The sequence below is a fragment of the Rana temporaria genome, chromosome 2 (assembly GCF_905171775.1).
Source record: "Rana temporaria chromosome 2, aRanTem1.1, whole genome shotgun sequence".
In the NCBI taxonomy this organism is placed as follows: domain Eukaryota; kingdom Metazoa; phylum Chordata; class Amphibia; order Anura; family Ranidae; genus Rana; species Rana temporaria.
Genome location: NC_053490.1, coordinates 320,551,843 through 320,573,031, shown reverse-complemented (window position 1 = coordinate 320,573,031; position 21,189 = coordinate 320,551,843). Strand labels below are relative to the sequence as shown.

At 49.3% G+C, this 21,189-nt stretch overlaps 1 long non-coding RNA gene across 1 annotated transcript; it reads right to left on the bottom strand.

Moving 5' to 3' along the window:
• Positions 1-11,570: 11,570 nt before the first annotated feature.
• On the bottom strand, positions 11,571-19,587 carry LOC120927043. Its single transcript, XR_005747021.1, has 3 exons — positions 19,449-19,587; positions 15,213-15,299; positions 11,571-12,269 (listed from the first exon to the last, which is right to left on the bottom strand). It is a non-coding gene; the product is annotated as an uncharacterized LOC120927043 (long non-coding RNA).
• Positions 19,588-21,189: the final 1,602 nt, after the last annotated feature.

The window sequence follows — 21,189 nt, the reverse complement described above, 5'->3', positions numbered from 1 at the left end:
TGACGCTGGGAGTGGGAAATTCAATCTCCTCCATGGCGCTCTCTGCACTTTTGCTTGTTGGAATGACGACATCACTCGGTGGGATGTCACTCTTTCGTGGGAAGATCTTCCTGTGCCCGGACACAGGGGGGGGAGGAAGGTTCATATTGCAGGAGATTGCCAACCAAGTGTTGGTTTATTCTATGACTCAGGAAGGTTGGAGGAAGAAGGGGGGTGAGAGTTCGGGGAACCCCCACAGCCCTTCCGGGGGAAAGAAGAGTGGACGACGAAGGGGGATGATGGATGGGGGGAACCCCACCCTTCTTCTTTCAGGGGGAGAGGGGTTGGGGGAACCCCCACACCTCTACTTCCAGGTGAAGGGAGGCTGGAGGAAGAAGGGGGGTGAGAGTTCGGGGAACCCCCACAGCCCTTCCGGGGGAAAGTAGAGTGGACGACGAAGGGGGATGATGGATGGGGGGAACCCCACCCTTCTACTTTCAGGGGGAGAGGGGTTGGGGGAACCCCCACACCTCTACTTCCAGGTGAAGGGAGGCTGGAGGAAGAAGGGGGATGAGAGTTCGGGGAACCCCCACAGCCCTTCCGGGGGAAAGAAGAGTGGACGACGAAGGGGGATGATGGATGGGGGGAACCCCACCCTTCTTCTTTCAGGGGAAGGGGGAGGGGTATTGGGGGAACCCCCACACCTCTACTTCCAGGTGAAGAGGTGAAGGGAGGTTGGAGGAAGAAGGGGGGTGAGAGTTGGAGTTGTTGGTGAAATGATGACATCACTCGGTGGGATGTCACTCTTTCGTGGGAAGATCTTCCTTTGCCCGGACACCATTTTTGATTTGAGCTTCTTTGTACGCTGGCTTAGCCTAGCACTAAAGGAAGCTCGAGGAGGTTTGACTCTGGAAACAGGAACGCCAGTCTCTTTCATAGCTCTGGCCTCATTTTCCCTACGACGTGCGACGCTGGGATGTTCAGTTAATGTTTTCCATCGTGGGCCAAGGCCGGAATTTATTGCTGGGGGCCTGTATTCGGTTGGAAGCAGTGGCGGCCCGTCCATAGGGGGCGCCTGGGCGCCTCCCCCTCCCCCAAGTCAGTAAAAAAAAAAATTTAAAAAAAAAACATTTTTTATTTAAACATGTCCCTTTAAAAAAAAAAAAAAAAATCGAAAAAACGTCCTTATGTGCACTGTGTCCGAGCGCCGGGCAAGTGCAGATTGAGTAGCGCCACGTCTGTGCAATCACGAGATTGCAGATGTGGCGCTACATTGGCAGAACAAAAATGCCTTTGTGGCGGACCGCATCGCGCCACAGCTTCCGGCGCGATTGACTTGGACTTGAGGCCGTGCGCGTGCACGGCACCCAGTATATTTCTGTGCCTGTGCCGACGTCAGGAAGTGACGTCGGCACTCTGCAGACCAGAGGGACGCACCTCCGTGAGCCGAGCATGAAGGAAAGGTAAGTCTGCAGCATTATACATTCCCCTCAGCAGCAGAGCAGTTTTCACAGCAAAGCTAGCTGCCTAATGTTCAGTGAAGCTAGCGGCCGCCCCCCCCCCCTTATTAAACTTCTTAATCTTAATTCTATTTTGGACGAAAATAGCGGTCGGCTCCTGAGCCTGAGAGGAGAGGGACCGAGAGAGCCCGGGGAAGAGGAGGACACTTCCTGGACACTGGCAGGGTAAGTGTTACTGAATGTGACGGACGGTGCGAGGAGGCGAAGGAGAGGGACAGACGAGCAGCTGAGAACCGGAGTGTAACAGCCTGTCTTCTACACAGACAGGGGAGAGATCACTCTGACAGGAGACACGTGGGTTGGAGATGTACTGTACAGTATAATGGTGTGGGACATAGCACATATACTGATCAACCCACCCTCTCCATCTCCCTCCCCCCTCTCTCATGACCCCCCTTCTTGCTACACCCCTCACCCCCCTCTTTCTACACCCCCACCACCTCTCCCCACTCTCTCACTACCCCATCTTCCTACATCCTCCACCCCCTCTCTCATTACCCCCCCACTTTCTACACCCCCTCTCTCACTACCCCCCCAATGCCTACACCCCTCTCTCACTACCCCCCAATGCCTACACCCCCTCTCTCACTACCCCCCTCTTCCCCCCTCTTCCTCTCTCCATCTCTATCTACCCCCAATGCCTACACCCCTCTCTCACTACCCCCCTCTTCTTACACCCCCCTCCTTCTCTCTCTCCCTCTTCCCCCTCTCTCACTACCCCCTCTTCCTACACCCCCCAGCCACCTCTCCCCCTCTCTCACGACCCCCCTATTTCTACACCCCCTCTCTCACAACCCCCAATGCCTACACCCCCTCTCTCTCTGTCACTACCCCCTCTTCTTACACCCCTCTCCTCTCTCTCCCCCTCTCTCACTACCCCCTCTTCCTACACCCCCCAACCACCTCTCCCCCTCTTTCACTACCCCCTATTTCTACACCCCCTCTCTCACTACCCCCAATGCCGACACCCCCTCTCTCCCTCTGTCACTACCCCCTCTTCTTACACCCCTCTCCTTCTCTCTCCCTCTCTATCTACCCCCTATTTCTACACCCCCTCTCTCACTACCCCCAATGCCTACACCCCCCTCTCTCACTACCCCCAATACCTACACCCTCTCTCTCACTACCCCCAATGCCTACACCCCCTCTCTCACTACCCCCCTCTTCCCCTCTCCTTCTCTCTCCATCTCTATCTACCCCCTCTTCTTACACCCCTCTCCTTCTCTCTCTCTCCCTCTTCCCCCTCTCTCACTACCCCCTCTTCCTACACCCCCCAACCACCTCTCCCCCTCTCTCACTACCCCCCTATTTCTACACCCCCTCTCTCACTACCCCCAATGCCTACACCCCCCTCTCTCACTACCCCCAATGCCTACACCCCCTCTCTCACTACCCCCCTCTTCCCCTCTCCTTCTCTCTCCATCTCTATCTACCCCCTCTTCTTACACCCCTCTCCTTCTCTCTCTCTCCCTCTTCCCCCTCTCTCACTACCCCCTCTTCCTACACCCCCCAACCACCTCTCCCCCTCTCTCACTACCCCCCTATTTCTACACCCCCTCTCTCACTACCCCCAATGCCTACACCCCCTCTCTCCCTCTGTCACTACCCCCTCTTCTTACACCCTTCTCCTTCTCTCTCCCTCTCCCCCCTCTCTATCTACCCCCCACTTCCTAAACCCCCCTCTCTCACTACCCCCCAATGCCTACACCCCCTCTCTCACTACCCCCTCTTCTTACACCCCTCTCCCCCCTCTTCCTACACCCCCCAACCACCTCTCCCCCTACCCCCCTATTTCTACACCCCCTCTCTCCCTCTGTCACTACCCCCCCCCCACTGCCCCACTGCCTACACCCCGTCTCTCACTACCCCCCTCTCTCACTTCCTACACCTCCCTCCCCCTCTCTCATGACCCCCCTTCTTGCTACACCCCTCACCCCCCTCTTTCTACACCCCCACCACCTCTCCCCACTCTCTTACTACCCCATCTTCCTACATCCTCCACCCCCTCTCTCATTACCCCCCCCACTTTCTACACCCCCTCTCTCACTACCCCCCCCCCACTTTCCACACCCCCTCTCACTACCCCCCCCAATGCCTACACCCCCTCTCTCACTACCCCCCTCTTCCCCCCTCTTCCTCTCTCCATCTCTATCTACCCCCAATGCCTACACCCCTCTCTCACTACCCCCCTCTTCTTACACCCCTCTCCTTCTCTCTCTCCCTCTTCCCCCTCTCTCACTACCCCCTCTTCCTACACCCCCCAGCCACCTCTCCCCCTCTCTCACTACCCCCCTATTTCTACACCCCCTCTCTCACAACCCCCAATGCCTACACCCCCTCTCTCTCTGTCACTACCCCCTCTTCTTACACCCCTCTCCTCTCTCTCCCCCTCTCCCCCTCTCTCACTACCCCCCTATTTCTACACCCCCTCTCTCACTACCCCCAATGCCTACACCCCCTCTCTCCCTCTGTCACTACCCCCTCTTCTTACACCCCTCTCCTTCTCTCTCCCTCTCTATCTACCCCCCACTTCCTACACCCCCTTCTCTCACTACCCCCCAATGCCTACACCTCCTCTCTCACTACCCCCCTCTTCCCCTCTCCTTCTCTCTCCATCTCTATCTACCCCCAATGCCTACCCCCCTCTCTCACTACCCCCCTCTCTCACTACCCCCTCTTCTTACACCCCTCTCCTTCTCTCTCTCTCTCCCTCTTCCCCCTCTCTCACTACCCCCTCTTCCTACACCCCCCAACCACCTCTCCCCCTCTCTCACTACCCCCCTATTTCTACACCCCCTCTCTCACTACCCCCAATGCCTACACCCCCTCTCTCCCTCTGTCACTACCCCCTCTTCTTACACCCCTCTCCTCTCTCTCCCTCTTCCCCCTCTCTCACTACCCCCTCTTCCTACACCCCCCAACCACCTCTCCCCCTCTCTCACTACCCCCCTATTTCTACACCCCCTCTCTCACTATCCCCAATGCCTACACTCCCTCTCTCCCTCTGTCACTACCCCCTCTTCTTACACCCTTCTCCTTCTCTCTCCCTCTCCCCCCTCTCTATCTACCCCCCACTTCCTAAACCCCCCTCTCTCACTACCCCCCAATGCCTACACCCCCTCTCTCACTACCCCCTCTTCTTACACCCCTCTCCCCCCTCTTCCTACACCCCCCAACCACCTCTCCCCCTACCCCCCTATTTCTACACCCCCTCTCTCCCTCTGTCACTACCCCCCCCCCCCCACTGCCCCACTGCCTACACCCCGTCTCTCACTACCCCCCTCTCTCACTTCCTACACCTCCCTCCCCCTCTCTCATGACCCCCCTTCTTGCTACACCCCTCACCCCCCTCTTTCTACACCCCCACCACCTCTCCCCACTCTCTCACTACCCCATCTTCCTACATCCTCCATCTCTATCTACCCCCAATGCCTACACCCCTCTCTCACTACCCCCCTCTTCTTACACCCCTCTCCTTCTCTCTCTCCCTCTTCCCCCTCTCTCACTACCCCCTCTTCCTACACCCCCCAGCCACCTCTCCCCCTCTCTCACTACCCCCCTATTTCTACACCCCCTCTCTCACAACCCCCAATGCCTACACCCCCTCTCTCTCTGTCACTACCCCCTCTTCTTACACCCCTCTCCTTCTCTCTCTCCCCCCTCTCTCACTACCCCCTCTTCCTACACCCCCAACCACCTCTCCCCCTCTCTCACTACCCCCCTATTTCTACACCCCCTCTCTCACTACCCCCCTATTTCTACACCCCCCTCTCTCACTACCCCCAATGCCTACACCCCCTCTCTCCCTCTGTCACTACCCCCTCTTCTTACACCCCTCTCCTCTCTCCCTCTCCCCCCTCTCTATCTACCCCCCACTTCCTAAACCCCCCTCTCTCACTACCCCCCAATGCCTACACCCCCCTCTCTCACTACCCCCCAATGCCTACACCCCCTCTCTCACTACCCCCTCTTCTTACACCCCTCTCCCCCCTCTTCCTACACCCCCCAACCACCTCTCCCCCTACCCCCTGGGGATGGGAAAGGCCGTCTCCTCCATTGCGCTTGCTGCATTTTCACTCGGTGAAGAGTTCGGGGAACCCCCACAGCCCTTCCGGGGGAAAATAGAGTTGACGACGAAGGGGGATGAGGGATGGGGGGTACCCCCACCCTTCATCTTTCAGGCAAAGGGGGCAGAGGGATCGGGGGAACCCCCACATCTCTACGTCCAGGTGAAGGGAGGTTGGAGGAAGAAGGGGGGTGAGAGTTGGAGTTGTTGGTGAAATGATGACATCACTCGGTGGGATGTCACTCTTTCGTGGGAAGATCTTCCTGTGCCCGGACACTATTTTTGATTTGAACTTCTTTATACGCTTGCTTAGCCTAGCACTAAAGGAAGCTCGAGGAGGTTTGACTCTGGAAACAGGAACGTCAGTCTCTTTCATAGCTCTGGCCTCATTTTCCCTACGACGTGCGACGCTGGGATGTTCAGTTAATGTTTTCGATCGTGGGCCAAGGCCGGAATTTATTGCTGGGGGCCTGTATTCGGTTGGAAGGATCCTATCACTCCATGGCCTAGTGTTATTCCTGGTAGGTGCTACGCGGGGGATGGGAAAGGCTGTCTCCTCCATTGCGCTTGCTGCATTTTCACTCGGTGGTGGAAGGGCGTGACTCGGTGGTGAAATGGTGTCACTCGTTGGTGGAAGGGCGTGACTTGGTGGTGAAATGGTGTCACTCGTTGGTGGAAGGGCGCCGCTCGGTGGGGGAAGGGTGCCGCTCGGTGGTGGAAGGGCGCCGCTCGGTGGTGGAAGGGCGCCGCTCGGTGGTGGAAGGGCGCCGCTCGGTGGTGGAAGGGCGCCGCTCGGTGGTGGAAGGGCGTGACTCGGTGGTGAAATGGTGTCACTCGGTGGGGGAAGGGTGCCGCTCGGTGGTGAAATGGTGTCACTCGTTGGTGGAAGGGTGCCACTCGGTGGTGGAAGGGCGTGACTCGGTGGTGGAAGGGCGCCGCTTGGTGGTGGAAGGGCGCCGCTCGGTGGTGGAAGGGCGCCACTCGGTGGTGGAAGGGCGTGACTCGGTGGTGAAATGTTGTCACTCGTTGGTGGAAGGGCGCCGCTCGGTGGTGGAAGGGCGTGACTCGGTGGTGAAATGGTGTCATTCGTTGGTGGAAGGGCGTGACTCGGTGGTGAAATGGTGTCACTCGTTGGTGGAAGGGCGCCACTCGGTGGTGGAAGGGCGTGACTCGGTGGTGGAAGGGCGCCGCTCGGTGGTGGAAGGGCGCCGCTCGGTGGTGGAAGGGCGCCACTCGGTGGTGGAAGGGCGTGACTCGGTGGTGAAATGGTGTCACTCGTTGGTGGAAGGGCGCCGCTCGGTGGTGGAAGGGCGTGACTCGGTGGTGAAATGGTGTCACTCGTTGGTGGAAGGGCGTGACTCGGTGGTGAAATGGTGTCACTCGTTGGTGGAAGGGCGCCGCTCGGTGGTGGAAGGGCGCCGCTCGGTGGTGGGGTGATGTTGCTACTTGTTGGTCGGCGCAGTCGGTAGAATGGCTTTAAGTATATTAGGAGCAGCACCACCAGCATGGTGATAACGCCCAGAATACATTCTGACCGGTGCTCAGCAACAATTGCTATAAGTACGGGTGGCACTGTGTTGTCTAGGGCCACACACCCCTTGGACCAGACTGACCAGAGCCCGGTGACCACCCGCTGGTGCCAATCTCCATCATTTATATAGATGGGTAGAATTATGTTCTCAAAGATTGGCCCCCGTCTGTTCCAGATATCGATCAGTAAATAAATCAATCCGATCAGCTCCTGGAACATCATAAAACGTCCTAATATTCTGGCCAGGTGATATTGGCGCAGGATGTATTTCACAATCAGAAAACACATCAGGACGGCCAAACTAAACCAGACTGGAGGACGGGTCAGTAATATAAACCAGCTGATGGGTTCTGGAGGGACATGTTCAGTTCCACTGACTGTTTCCTCCACTAGCTGCTCCGTCCTCTTCATGTTTTTCTCCTCCATGGGGGTCTCTGGGGGCCCTCTGACATTCCTGGGCTCCTCCCCCATTGGGGTCTCTTTGATGGTATTTCTGGGTACAGCCCATGGGTACAGGATCGTAAAAATAATCGGAATCTCTGCTGGCTGCTCCGTCTTCTTCATGTTTTTCTCCTCCATGGGGGTCTCTGGGGGCCCTCTGACATTCCTGGGCTCCTCCCCTATTGGGGTCTCTTTGATGGTATTTCTGGGTACAGCCCATGGGTACAGGATCCTAAAAATCATCGGAATCTCTGCTGGCTGCTCCGTCTTCTTCATGTTCTTCTCCTCCATGGGGGTCTCTGGGGGCCCTCTGACATTCCTGGGTTCCTCCCCCATTGGGGTCTCTTTGATGGTATTTCTGGGTACAGCCCATGGGTACAGGATCCTAAAAATCATCGGAATCACTGCTGGCTGCTCAGTCTTCATGTTCTTCTCCTCCATGGGGGTCTCTGGGGGCCCTCTGACAATCCTGGGCTCCTCCCCCATTGGGGTCTCTGACCCTCTGATGGTATTCCTGGGTACAGCCCATGGGTACAGGATCCTAAAAATCATCGGAATCTCTGCTGGCTGTTCCACAATCCCCTCCTCCTGATCCATATGGACCTCTGGGGGCCCTCTGATGACATTTGAGGGCCCCTCCTGATCCATGTGGACCGCTGGGGATTGTATGATGATGTGTCTCTGTACTCCCAAAGAGAGTATCAGAGTAACACACATAGCAAGGATTTGGTTCCTCATTGTTGCTTGTAGAAAATAACTGGCAGAAAATGCCAATTACTAGTAATAGACAGACAATAAATGCCAATCAATCAATAGACTCTGAATTCCAATCACTGGAGATAATGTGATGAAATACAAATCCAATCACTCAGGAGCTCTGCAAGATAGTTGCTTCTCCTGTCAAGACCAAATGTCAAGTGCCAAATTTCCCCCCTGCAGGCTATTTATTTGCTGCAGGTGTGACATCACAGTAGGTCTGTGTGCTTCTGGCAGTTATTTTTTGAGTTTTGTGACATCACAGCAGGTCATGTTACCATGGTAACAGAATGTTGGTTTTCTCTGTGTGCAGCTATTTTTACACTGCAGGTCACATGACCAGCACTGAGAAAAAACATCCTGTCTGTGAATGTAAACAACTTCCAGCCTTTGCCGCTGCTTCATTGTGATTGGCTGATCTGTGTTCTGAGTGGCTGTTTGAGTCTATGAAATATATATATATATATATATATATATATATATATATATATATATACTAGCTAAATACCCGGCGTTGCTCGGTCTTCCTATCTTAACCTTTTAGGGAGGAAAATCATAGTAATATAAATATACTCATCTTTTATATAAGGGTGTAGGTAAGGGTTAATTTAAGTGTCATATATTTTTATTTGGCATATAAGTAATATGTGTACCAGGTATTATTGAAATATCTCCAGGCGTACAGAAGTTATGTGGGAACATACATTTCCTATTGATTTGCATGGGACTTTAAACAAAAACCCCGACCCTCAAAAATGGGGGTAGTTAAGGGATAAATTAACTATCCTATAGTTTAAAGGAGTTCTCCAAGCTAAAACTTTTAACCCCCGCTGTGCCCGGGCTGTAAAACTATACAAAATAAACTTTCACTTACCTGCCTACGATCCCCCGTTGTTCCGATATCGCCGTCCCGTTCTCCGGTCCCGGTCTCTTCCACTTCCTGCGGGTCGGTGACTCACAGTGCGCTCAGCCTATCAGCGGCCGCAGCAATGTCCCGCCGCGGCCGCTGAGCGCAGAGTGAAGTCACCGACCCGCAGGAAGAGGAAGCTGACAGGGACCGGAGCACGGGCAGCAATATCGGAACAACGGGGGATCGTAGGCAGGTAAGTGAAAGTTTATTATGTATAGTTTTACAGCCCGGGCACAGCGGGGGTTAAAAGTTTTAGCTTGGAGAACTAATTTAAGTGGACATATAAGTAACATGTGACCAAGTGTTATGGAAATATCTACAGCCGTTTGGAAGTTATGAAGTAACATGTATTTCCCATAGAGTTGAATGGGACTTTAAAGAAAAACCCCGACCATGGCAAATGGGGGTGGGTAAGGGTTAAACCACCTATCCTATGTTTGTTGCTGACATATAAGTAACATGTGTGCCAAGTTTCATGTTAATATCTTTAGCCGTTTGGACGTGATGCTGGAACATACATACACACACACACACGTTGAGTTTTATTTATATATATATATATATATATATATATACATACACACACACACACACACACACACACACACACACACACACACACACACACACACACACACACACACACACATATATATATATATACACACACACACACACACACACACACACACACATATATATATATATATATACACACACACATACACTGTTATTATGACATCACATCCTTATTTATTATTATATATTATTTTATGTGAATTCCCTATTTTTATTCATATATGATACTATATTTTATAGTCATATAATAGTAATACAATGTAATAATGTGTTTTATTATTTTAATGTAATATTATTAATTGTAGAAATATTTACACTAATAATTAGACATGTGCACTGCCAAAAAATTTGTTTATGTTATTTTCGTTTTTTTTATTTTTTCGGAAATCTGGTAAGGGCCAGATCCAAAGAAAATAAGGCGGCGTATCTACAATGCGCCGTCGTATCTTTGTTTTGTATCCACAAAACAAGATACGCCTGAATGTGGGCTAGATCCGACTGACGTACGCGTTAGTACGCCGTCGGATCTTAGGTGCATATTTACGCTGGCCGCTAGGTGGCGCTTCCGTTGATTTCCGCGTCGAGTATGCAAATTAGCTAGATACGCCGATCCTCAAACGTACGTCCGCCCGGCGCATTTGTTTACGCAAGGCTTTTTCCGGCGTAAAGTTACCCCTGGCTCTATGAGGCGTACGCAATGTTAAGTATGGACGTCGGGACATCGTCGAATTTTCCGTCGCGAATAGGGCTTTGCGTAAATTACGTTCACGTCGAAAGCATTGACTATTTGTGATGTGATTTTCGAGCATGCGCCGTCCGTGGGGGTATCCCAGTGCGCATGCTCGAAAATCACATCACAAATAGTCAATGCTTTCGACGTGAACGTAATTTACGAAAAGCCCTATTTGCAACGGAAAATTCGACGATGTCCCGACGTCCATACTTAACATTGCATACGCCTCATAGAGCCAGGGGTAACTTTACGCCGGAAAAAGCCTTACGTAAACAAATGCGCCGGGCGGACGTACATTTGAGGATCGGCGTATCTAGCCAATTTGCATACTCAACGCGGAAATCACCGGAAGCTTCACCTAGCGGCCAGCGTAAATATGCACCTAAGATCCGACGGCGTACTAACACGTACGTCAGTCTAGCCCACATTCAGGCGTATCTTGTTTTGTGGATACAAAATAAAGATACGACGGCGCATTGTAGAACTTACGCGGCGTATCAATAGATACGCCGCCGTAAGTTCTTTGTGGATCTGGCCCTTAGACTGCATTCAAAACAGAAAAATCGTCCAAAAAAAAACGTCATTTACGTGAGGTCAAGATGAATAAACATAAAACACGCCCACATCTTAGTCATTTGAATTTCGCGCCCTTACGCCGACACATTTACACTACGCCGCCGTAACTTACGGCGCAAATTCTTTCTGGATAAGGAACCCTCCCGCTCTAAGTTACGGCGGCGTAGTGTATCTGAGATACGCTACGCCTGCCTAAAGACAGGCAGTTCTTTGTGGATCTGGCCCTAAAGGTTTAGGAGTGTGTCTATGGGAATGTTTGACCGTTCTTCCAGAAGAGCATTTGTCGGGTCAGGCACTGATGTGGACGAGACCTGCTGCCGATGGCAAGGGCAATGCTATTTGAATGCGGTGCAGGAAGCGCGCGGAGATCACCGGTTTCCCGCACCACGTTCTATTTTGAAGCGGGGCTTCTAGTGTACAGGTCTTGGCGTCCCTGTAAGTGTGAAGAGGGGTAAAAACAAAAAACTCAACAAAAAAGGATTAGCTGCAGGTAGGTTTATTGTACAAAATGATTACTTAATTAGTTCACATTTGCAGCATGCTGCCAGCTGGCTCCCAACAACGAGAAACCAGGTAGACTATGCAGCAGATTTGTTGCTAGAATCTAGTCTAGAGTTAGTCGTAGGCTTAATAAACTACATTTGTTAGCCACCGGATAGTCGGCTACTCCCACAACATTCACAGTGTAATGTAGGAGCTGTGCGATTATTTGCATCACCTTTACTGCAATCAGCTGAATCTGTCATTTGAAGGCACAGAGTAAGAGGTTATTGTCAGCTATTGGAAATGTTTGGACAGAAAGTTAGTATTATACATATGCAACATAGCTTATTAGGTTATTTTTTTTTTTCCAGTATCATTCGGTTTATATGTGCCTTTGTGCGATTATTGGTTCAGACAGAAATATAAAAGTGCAGGATGTTCCTGAGGCCAAGAGCAGGTAAGTATAAAAGTCTAGCGATTTCACCAGAAAGATTTTTGGAATTCTGTAGCTCTGTTTTTAAAACAACAATCATTTAGGTCTTAAAGTTTTATAATTAAAAAACAAAAACAAAAAAAAAAAAAACAATTAGTGGACGGATCATTGAGGAGAAGACGGAGGATGAGGACGGTTACAGGTTGGCCTTGTCATTTGCGGTCACATGCGCAGAATGCTGAGTGTAGGTCTTGATCACTCTCTGTAAAAAACAACAAAGTGTCGTTAGCAATTACAAATATAAAACTTTTTGAAGAATATATGTGAATGAATGGACAAGGGCCCAGATTCAGTAAGATTTGCGCATAAATTACAGAGGCACAGGGCAACAATTTTGCCCTGCGCCCCCGCAAATTTGCGCCGCTGCCCTCGATTCACGGAGCAGTAGCTCCGCAAATTGCGAGGGCGCGCCGGCAAAATTGCCCGGCGTAAGCGCGCGCAATTTAAATGATCCCGCAGGGGGCGGGAATCATTTAAATTAGGCGCGTTCCCGCGCCGATCGTAAAGCGCATGCGACGTCGGGAAACTTTGCCGACGTGCATTGCGGCAAATGACGTCGCAAAGACGTCATTTGCTTCAAAGTGAACGTGAATGGCGTCCAGCGCCATTCATGAATCACTTACGCAAACGACGTGAAATTAAAATTTCGCGACGCGGGAACGGCGGGTATACTTTAGCCTTGGCTGCCCCTACTATTAGAAGGGGCAGCCTTACGCTAAACACGCCGTACGGAAACGACGTAACTTGCGTACGCAGGGCTCTGGCAACATTGTGAATCGGTGTTAGTATGCAATTTGCATACTATACACTGAGCACAATGGGAGCGCCCCCTAGCGGTCATCGCAAGAATGCAGCCTAAAATCTGCGTGGCATAAGAGCCTTATGCCACGCAGATTTTAGGCTGCAGTCGGCGTTACGATGTTCCTGAATCAGGAGCATTCGTAACGCCGGCGCAAGCAAGCAATTGCGCTGCGTAACTATGGTTACGCAGGCGCAATTGCTCTCTGAATCCGGGCCAATGTATTTTGTGCATTGAGTTGGGCCCCTTTTTCTACATCAGGTCCGCATCTCAGTTTTTTCAGGTGGACCCGATCGGCCCCTCCAGTCTCTTCTATGGAGCAGCGGATACATGTCTGCTGACACCAGCCGCAAACAGATGAGGGGCCCCATCCATCTGGTGGATCGGATTGTAAACAAACCCTATTGAAGAGATTGGGATGTGTCCGCACCCACTTTGCACAGCATACCAGTCACCCATCTGCTCAGCAGATCAGGCTTAATTGGGTTGCCTGTGTGAAAGGGGCCAAACTGTGCAGGCTGCTGCTTTTGATCAGCTCAAAATGCTAGCTGCCTGGCTACAATAGTGGGTTACTAACCCAGAAAAAAACAATTACATTATGTAGATGGTTCATTCAGACCTCTAACAAACCAGTTGTCCTCCCTGCCCTTAGAAAAAAAAAAAAAAAAAACACAACATGTGACCCATTGAGTAGAGGGAAAAAGCAGAACTGGTAAGATCTTTATCCCGTATGTAACTGGAGTGTTGGAAAAACGAAGGGAATGGCATCAATGTGTCCTTCAAGCCCAGCAATAACCAGAGACAGAAGCTTGTACATACACAGTGGCATATTACCTGTGCTAAACACAAGTTATTGCTTGGAGCTGGTCTTTAACCACTTCAATACCGGGTACTTTCACCCCCTTCCTGACCAGGCCAATTTTCAGGGCTGTCAATTTATATGAAAATTGCACGGTCATGCAACACTGTGCCCAAATTAAAAGTGGTTTGTATTAGAGCTGCACGATTCTGGTCAAAATGAGAATCACGATTCTTTTGCTTAGACTAAAGATCACGATTCTCAAAAACTGAATGCCAGAAACCCCCCCAAATAAATAAATAAATAAACCTGTGATTTATCTGAAAATATGAATATATAAAAAACAGACCAGTGATCGGTCTATAATGTTAAAGACCATATAACTCCTATGAAAACAGCAGAATCAAACTTTGATTCTGATTTTTTCATAGTAGTTATATGGTCTTTAACATTATAGACATATCACTGGTCTCTTTATACATCAGAAGCAGTACTGCCAGCAACCATTGGGTGGCGCATGGATACACACAGTTGTACAGAACTGTGAGAGAAGCCCAGGCATTCATCCAGCGGCGCAGGCTGCTGACGTTGGTTCAGATATCGGCGCCATTTGTGTTCCACGCTGGTTACGTGGAACCGGCGGTGACACAGAAGAATCGCGGGTCATCCCGCGGGGAGAATCGAGATTGCGATTCTCTCCGCGATTAATCGTGCAGCTCTAGTTTGTATACCCTGTGCAACCACTTTTACCTACAGGTAAGCCTAGATTAAGGCTTACCTGTTAGATCCTGGAAATATATCTCCTAAACCTCCTCGGTTACTAAAGACACGTGCGCCGATGTCTATGGTGCGTGCGCCGTAGACAACAGTGCAGGCACACTTTAGAAACGGCGATCCTGCCGTTTCTAAAATGGAGGTTATGCCGTGACTGGCAGCTCCCGCTCAGGCCAATCGCAGTGCCGGAGCCGCGATATCCGAAAGTAACTCCGGGACGACATGTCGCTGGCCGGTGCTGTGTATGGGCACCGCAGCGGGCGGCAACAATCCTGAGTATTACATAATGAGCTAGTATGCTATGCATACTAGCTCATTATGCCTTTGTCTTGCAGGTGTTAAGGTGTTTTTTTTTATTTATTTTTTTCAAAAGTGGGTTTTTATCATTTTCTTCCCACAAATAGAGCTTTCTGTTGGTGGTATTTAATCACTGTGTTTTTTTTTTTTTTTTTTGCTAAAAAAACAAAACAAAAAGACCAACATTTTTGAAAAAAGAAAAAAAGATGGTGTCAGAAAATGTTGGTCAGTAACTTTTCTCCTTCACTGAAGAGGCGGCACTGATGGGGTGGCACCAATATGCGGCATTGATAGGTGGCACAGACTGGCTCACTGATGGGCACTGTTAGGGCTGCATTGTAATCTGGGACACGGTGCGATCACCACGCTTTTTTTACAGTCCATTCTGGAAATGAAATCGCCACACCTCGTATGTCTTAGTACTGGTAATGTTTGGGTTCCCCCTAGTGGAAGGAAAAAGCAGTACTCCACATTACCTTATGGTGTCCTTCAGCGTTGTACTTGTCAAGCAGAGCCTGGATACGGTTGCCGTAATCGGGGTGAACGTCGGTGAAATTCTTCACCTGGTAGAAGAAAAAATTTAACAGATCACCGAATGAAGAAAAAAATGAGAGTTCCAGCCCAATGATGGTTCTTCACTAAACTCTTACATGATGAGGGGGAAAAAAAAAATCACCCCGTTAAATTGGCACCTAGATAGAACATCTCATTCTCCAAATATGCTGCTACCAGCCTGGATGTCTACTGCTTTTTATTTATCCGTCGCAGCATGACTGCATAACTCATTAAACAACATTTGAGCATTGGTCTGCTTTAATTTATACAAGCAGAGGGGCTTAAAAAGGTCAAAGGGGTTGTAAAAGTATAATCTTTCCCCCCCCTAAATAGCTTCCTTTACCTTAGTGCAGTCCTCCTTCACTTACCTCATCCTTCCATTTTGCTTTTAAATGTCCTTATTTCTTCTGAGAAATCCTCACTTCCTGTTCTTCTGTCTGTAACTCCACACAGTAATGCAAGGCTTTCTCCCTGGTGTGGAGTGTCGTGCTCGCCCCCTCCCTTGGACTACAGGAGAGTCAGGATGCCCACTAACACACAGCTCCTTTCTCTATCTGCAACGTAGAGAGCGTCCTGACTCTCTTGTAGTCCAAGGGAGGGGGCGAGCACAACACTCCACACCAGGGAGAAAGCCTCGCATTACTATGTGGAGTTACAGACAGAACAGGAAGTGAGAATTTCTCAGAAGAAATAAGGACATTTAAAAGCAAAATGGAAGGATGAGGTAAGTGAAGGAGGACTGCACTAAGGTAAAGGAAGCTTATTTAGGGAAAAATAAAAATAACATTTTACCTTTACAACCCCTTTAAGTTGACCTTTGGAACATGTTACACCTGTATTTAGGATATGTAAATGAATAAAACTACAAGTCCCATCCTCCACCGCAGCAGATAGCTTGTAGTTCTCAATGGTCTGATCAGTATCGCCATAGTCCATTCACTCTTCCTGCAGCTTTCTACCTTAACCACTTAAGGACCGCCTCATGTACATATACGTCAGCAGAATGGCACAGGCAGGCACATCCACGTATATATACGTCCTCTGCTTGACGTGGGTCGGGGGTCCGATCGGGACCCCCCCCCGTACATGCGGCGGTCCCCGTGGCTTCAGGAGCGATCCGGGACGACGGCGCGGCTATTCGTTTATAGCCGCTCCGTCGCGATCGCTCCCCGGAGCTGAAGAACGGGGAGAGCCGTGTGTAAACACGGCTTCCCCGTGCTTCACTGTGTCGGCGCATCGATCGCGTCATTCCCTTTATAGGGAAGACACGATCGATGACGTCATTCCTACAGCCACACCCCCCTACACTAGTAAACACACACAAAGTAAACCCTAACTCCTACAGCGCCCCCTGTGGTTAACTCCCAAACTGCAACTGTCATTTTCACAATAAAGAATGCAATTTAAATGCATTTTTTGCTGTGAAAATGACAATTGTCCCAAAAATGTGTCAAAATTGTCCGAAGTGTCCGCCATAATGTCGCAGTCACGAAAAAAATCGCTGATCGCCGCCATTAGTAGTAAAAAAAATAAAATAAATAAAAATGCAAAAAAACTATCCCCTATTTTGTAAACACTATAAATTTTGCGCAAACCAACCGATAAACGATTATTGCGATTTTTTTTACCAAAAATAGGTAGAACAATACGTATCGGCCTAAACTGAGGAAAAAAAATGTTATATATGTTTTTGTGGGATATTTATTATAGCAAAAAGTAAAAAATATAGCATTTTTTTCAAAATTGTCGCTCTATTTTTGTTTATAGCGCAAAAAATAAAAACCGCAGAGGTGATCAAATACCACCAAAAGAAAGCTCTATTTGTGGGGAAAAAAAGACGCCAATTTTGTTTGGGAGCCACGTCGCACAACCGCGCAATTGTCTGTTAAAGCGACGCAGTCCCGAACTGTAAAAACCCCTTGGGTCTTTAGGCAGCATTTTGGTCCGGGGCTTAAGTGGTTAATATGGTTGTAAAGGCTGAATGTTTTTTTACCTTTATACTATGCATGAAGAAAAAAAAAAAAACACACACACACACACACCTCTTCTGTAGACTCTCACTCCCGATTGGCATTTGCCAGTAGCCACTGGCTCCCACTACCCCACTACTGTCAATCACAGCCAGTGAACCAATCAGGAGACAGAGCCACGTCATGTCACAGGAGCCCCCTGAGCCTGGAGGCGGCTTACTGTGGGGGCGCCGTGTTGGACCAGAGAAGAGGAGGATCCGGGCTTCTCTGTGCAAAACCATTGCACAGAGCAGGCAAGTATAACATGTTTAATTTTTTTTTTAATAACAGTGTATATATATTATCTTTTATATTGCTTTAAAGCCCATACAGATGTGAAAGCGTCAGTCAATGCTGCTCCTCGGGGCATGAACACATCCACACTAGGATTGGCTCTAGTGGCGGTCTTATGCTTCAGTGTTCATTACTCACTGGATTTGTTTTTCCAACACTGTCATCCCTACTGTCCTGAGTGCCAATGGGGCCCTATACCCCAGCCTGGAGTGGCACCACCAAGCACTAATGACCTGATTTAAAGCTTGCACAGAGTTACTGGCAGAACGTTTGAGGGAGAGTCTGCAGGAGCCCAACATAGTGCCCATGATCCACTTGCTTTACAAGCTCTTGTAGGGGGAAAAGAAGTGCAATTTATTTTTTCTGTTCCGTTAATGGACGGACACAGCAGCAATTGACCTTAGGGTTATTATCCTTCCTTTCAGGAGAGACTAGGCAGAAAAAACAGCACTTCAAGTGTTAAAACACTTCTCAGTTTTTTCTGCAAAAGTTTGTGCCTTTTAATATTTTTTTCCCTCCTAAAGGTGAACTTAGACTTTAAAGCAGTTGTAAACCGCTGGTTTTTTTTTTTGGACCTGGAAGCAAAAGTCATAATGTGCTAGTATGCATTACATACTAGCATATTATGTGAAACTTACCTGAAAACAAAGCCCTCCAGGGACCGTCCATCTTCACTCAGTCTAACTTCCAGATCCGCAAACTACGGCTGTGTGACAGGCCGGAGCTGCGATGACGTCACTCCTGTGCAGGCGCGGTGGAGCCATCATTCACAGGTATCCGAAGGAACGTCATGTGTTGCCGAGGACGTTGGCTGCATGTAATGCAAATATCTCCTTAACTGTACGTTTAGGAGATATTTACAGTACCTATAGGGTAAGCCTTATTATAGGCTTGCCTATAGGTCCAAAATTATGCCTTTTGAGTTTACTTCCTCTTTAACCACTTCAAAACCGGGCTTTAAAACCCACCTCCTTCCCGGGCCTATTCTGGCGCTCCTCTCCTACATGTACAAATCATCATTCTTTTGCTAGAAAATTACTCAGAACCCCCAAAAATGATATATGTTTTTTTAGCAGACACCCTAGGAAATAAAATGGCGGTCATTGCACGGTATTTGCGCAATAATTTTTCAAACCCCTTTTTTTTGTAAAAAAAAAATGGTTTCATGAATTAAAAAAATAACAAAAAACAGTAAAGTTAGCCCAATTTTTTGGTAAAATATGAAAGATGATGTTACGCCGAGTAAATGGATACCTAACATGTCATGCTTTAAAATTGCGCACACTCATGGAATGGCGCCAAACTTCGTTACTTAAAAATCTCCATAGGCGACATTCACAGATCTCATTCTTACTAGCCGCAATTGCGGTTTGTTTACTTACGGGTACCCGAGTGTGACGTCGTCACATCGCGCCCGGGCCTCCGACAGTAATAGAGATGACTGGTGACCATCTGGTCACCAGTCATCTCTATGCTGCACATCCGGCGGACGGCGATCATCTCTCCGGGCCCCCGATGGGACGGAAGAGCCCGGAGAAGCACCGGATGGAGGGGGGGGGGGTGTCCCCTCCCGCCACCTATAAGAACAATCAAGCGGTGGAACCGCCGCTATGATCATTCTTACGGTACGCAGGATCGCCGCCGGAAGAAAATGATATCTGAATGATGCATATCCCCACACAAAGTACAGGACGTCATATGATGTCCACCCGGGATAACAGATACCCTTTTTGGATGTCATATGACGGCGTGCGGTTTTAAAAGTGGCTAAAGTTGTAGGAAGTACAAAATATCTATTAGAACTATGCATGACAGGTGCTCTTTAATACACCGTCCATTGCAGACGATACTCACAGCTCTTTTCTGGATGAAGAGTTGGGCATCCTTCAGGTGACCGGCGATGTTCTCACAGAGCCTCTTGCGCTCTTCTTCACTCAGCACTTTGGTGTAAAAGTCCCGGACCTGCAAAGTAATCGCATAAACCACATCACATGACCGATATACCGCAACTTTGTCCAACGACCAGGCTAATGTTCAGTGGCGGACTGACAACTCATGGGGCCCCCGGGCAATAGAAGATTATGGGGCCCCCGGGCTTAAAGATAGCCACCAAGCTAGGAGGCGGGGCAGCTAAAATCTAGGAGGCAGTGCCCGAGTGCCTCAATGGTCAGTCCGCCCCTGCTAATGTTACACACTGTGTACCAGGCCGGTTTTAACAAAATACTCTTTTTACTCCTCTGTCTACTTTTACATTTGTTGGTCTTCTGGCTGAGTGTGGATATAAAAACCATGCATGCTAGATTTTTCTAAAGCCTGTTCATTTCAAATAAGACAAAAAAAAAAAAGGGGGGTAAGAAAGCCATCAAAACAAACTAAAACCCATGATCTGATGAGTGTGACTGCAGAAAAAAATAATAATAATTAATTCCGCTAACTTAGGGCAATAACCTGGAGCTGCTAAAGGCTGAAAAACAAGGTCATCCTCTGTTATCTCTCTCTATACTTTATATTTCATAAATGGGCCTTTGTAGAAACAAGCACGTCAGCAAACTGCTGAGTTTACGGCTCTAGTCATTGCACAGGCTTGTGATCAGGAAGGAATGTCGCGGGATGTGCTCGGTTCAGAAGAAGAACTGGGGAAAAAAACAAATGTGGGGTCTAAAGGGGCTATGGAATGTGAGGGTGTAATAGTGGACGGAGGACACCAGTTCTCTTATCAAGAGCGGATAGAAGCTCTGGCCTTCGATATCTCAACCAAAGAAGCGGTTTCCATTACTAAAACAATGCTGCTGCGTACACCGAAATGCAGTGTACAGGGAGTCCCCGACTTGCGAACGACTCCTACTTACGAACGGGAGGCAGCGGGACGTCTGTCGTTCTGCACATGCGCGGCCACTTTTCGACGGCGGGCACATTTCGACAGAACATCTTAAAAAAGGTACTGTTCCGACTTATGAACAAATTGGACTTACAGGGCAGTTCCAGCCTTTTAGGGGCAGTTCCACAAAGGGATTACGCCGGCGTATCTACGGATACGCCGGCGTAATTTAAAATTTCCTGCATCGTATCTTTGTTTTGAATCCTCAAAACAAGATACGACGGCATCTGGGATCGATCCGACAGGCGTACGTCTTAGTACGCCGTCGGATCTAATCTGCAATTTTTCGGCGGCCGCTAGGTGGCGTTCCCGTCTAAATCCGTGTCGAGTATGCAAATTAGCTCGTTACGGCGATCCACGAACGTACGTCGGCCCAGCGCATTTTTTTCCGTCGTTTGCGTTCGGCTTTTTCCGGCGTATATTTAAAGCTGCTATACTGAGGCGTACTCAATGTTAAGTATGGCCGTCCTTCCCGCGTACAATTTTGAATTTCTTACGTCGTTTGCGTAAGTCGTTCGCGAATAGGAATTTGCGTAGAATGACGTCACCGTCGTAAGCATTGGCGGGTTCCGGTTCAATTTCGAGCATGCGCACTGGGATACCCCCAGGGGCGGCGCATGCGCAGTTAAAAAAAAAACGTTGTTTACGTCGGGTCACGACGTATTAACATAAAACACGCCCCCATCACTTCCATTTGAATTCCGCACCCTTACGCCG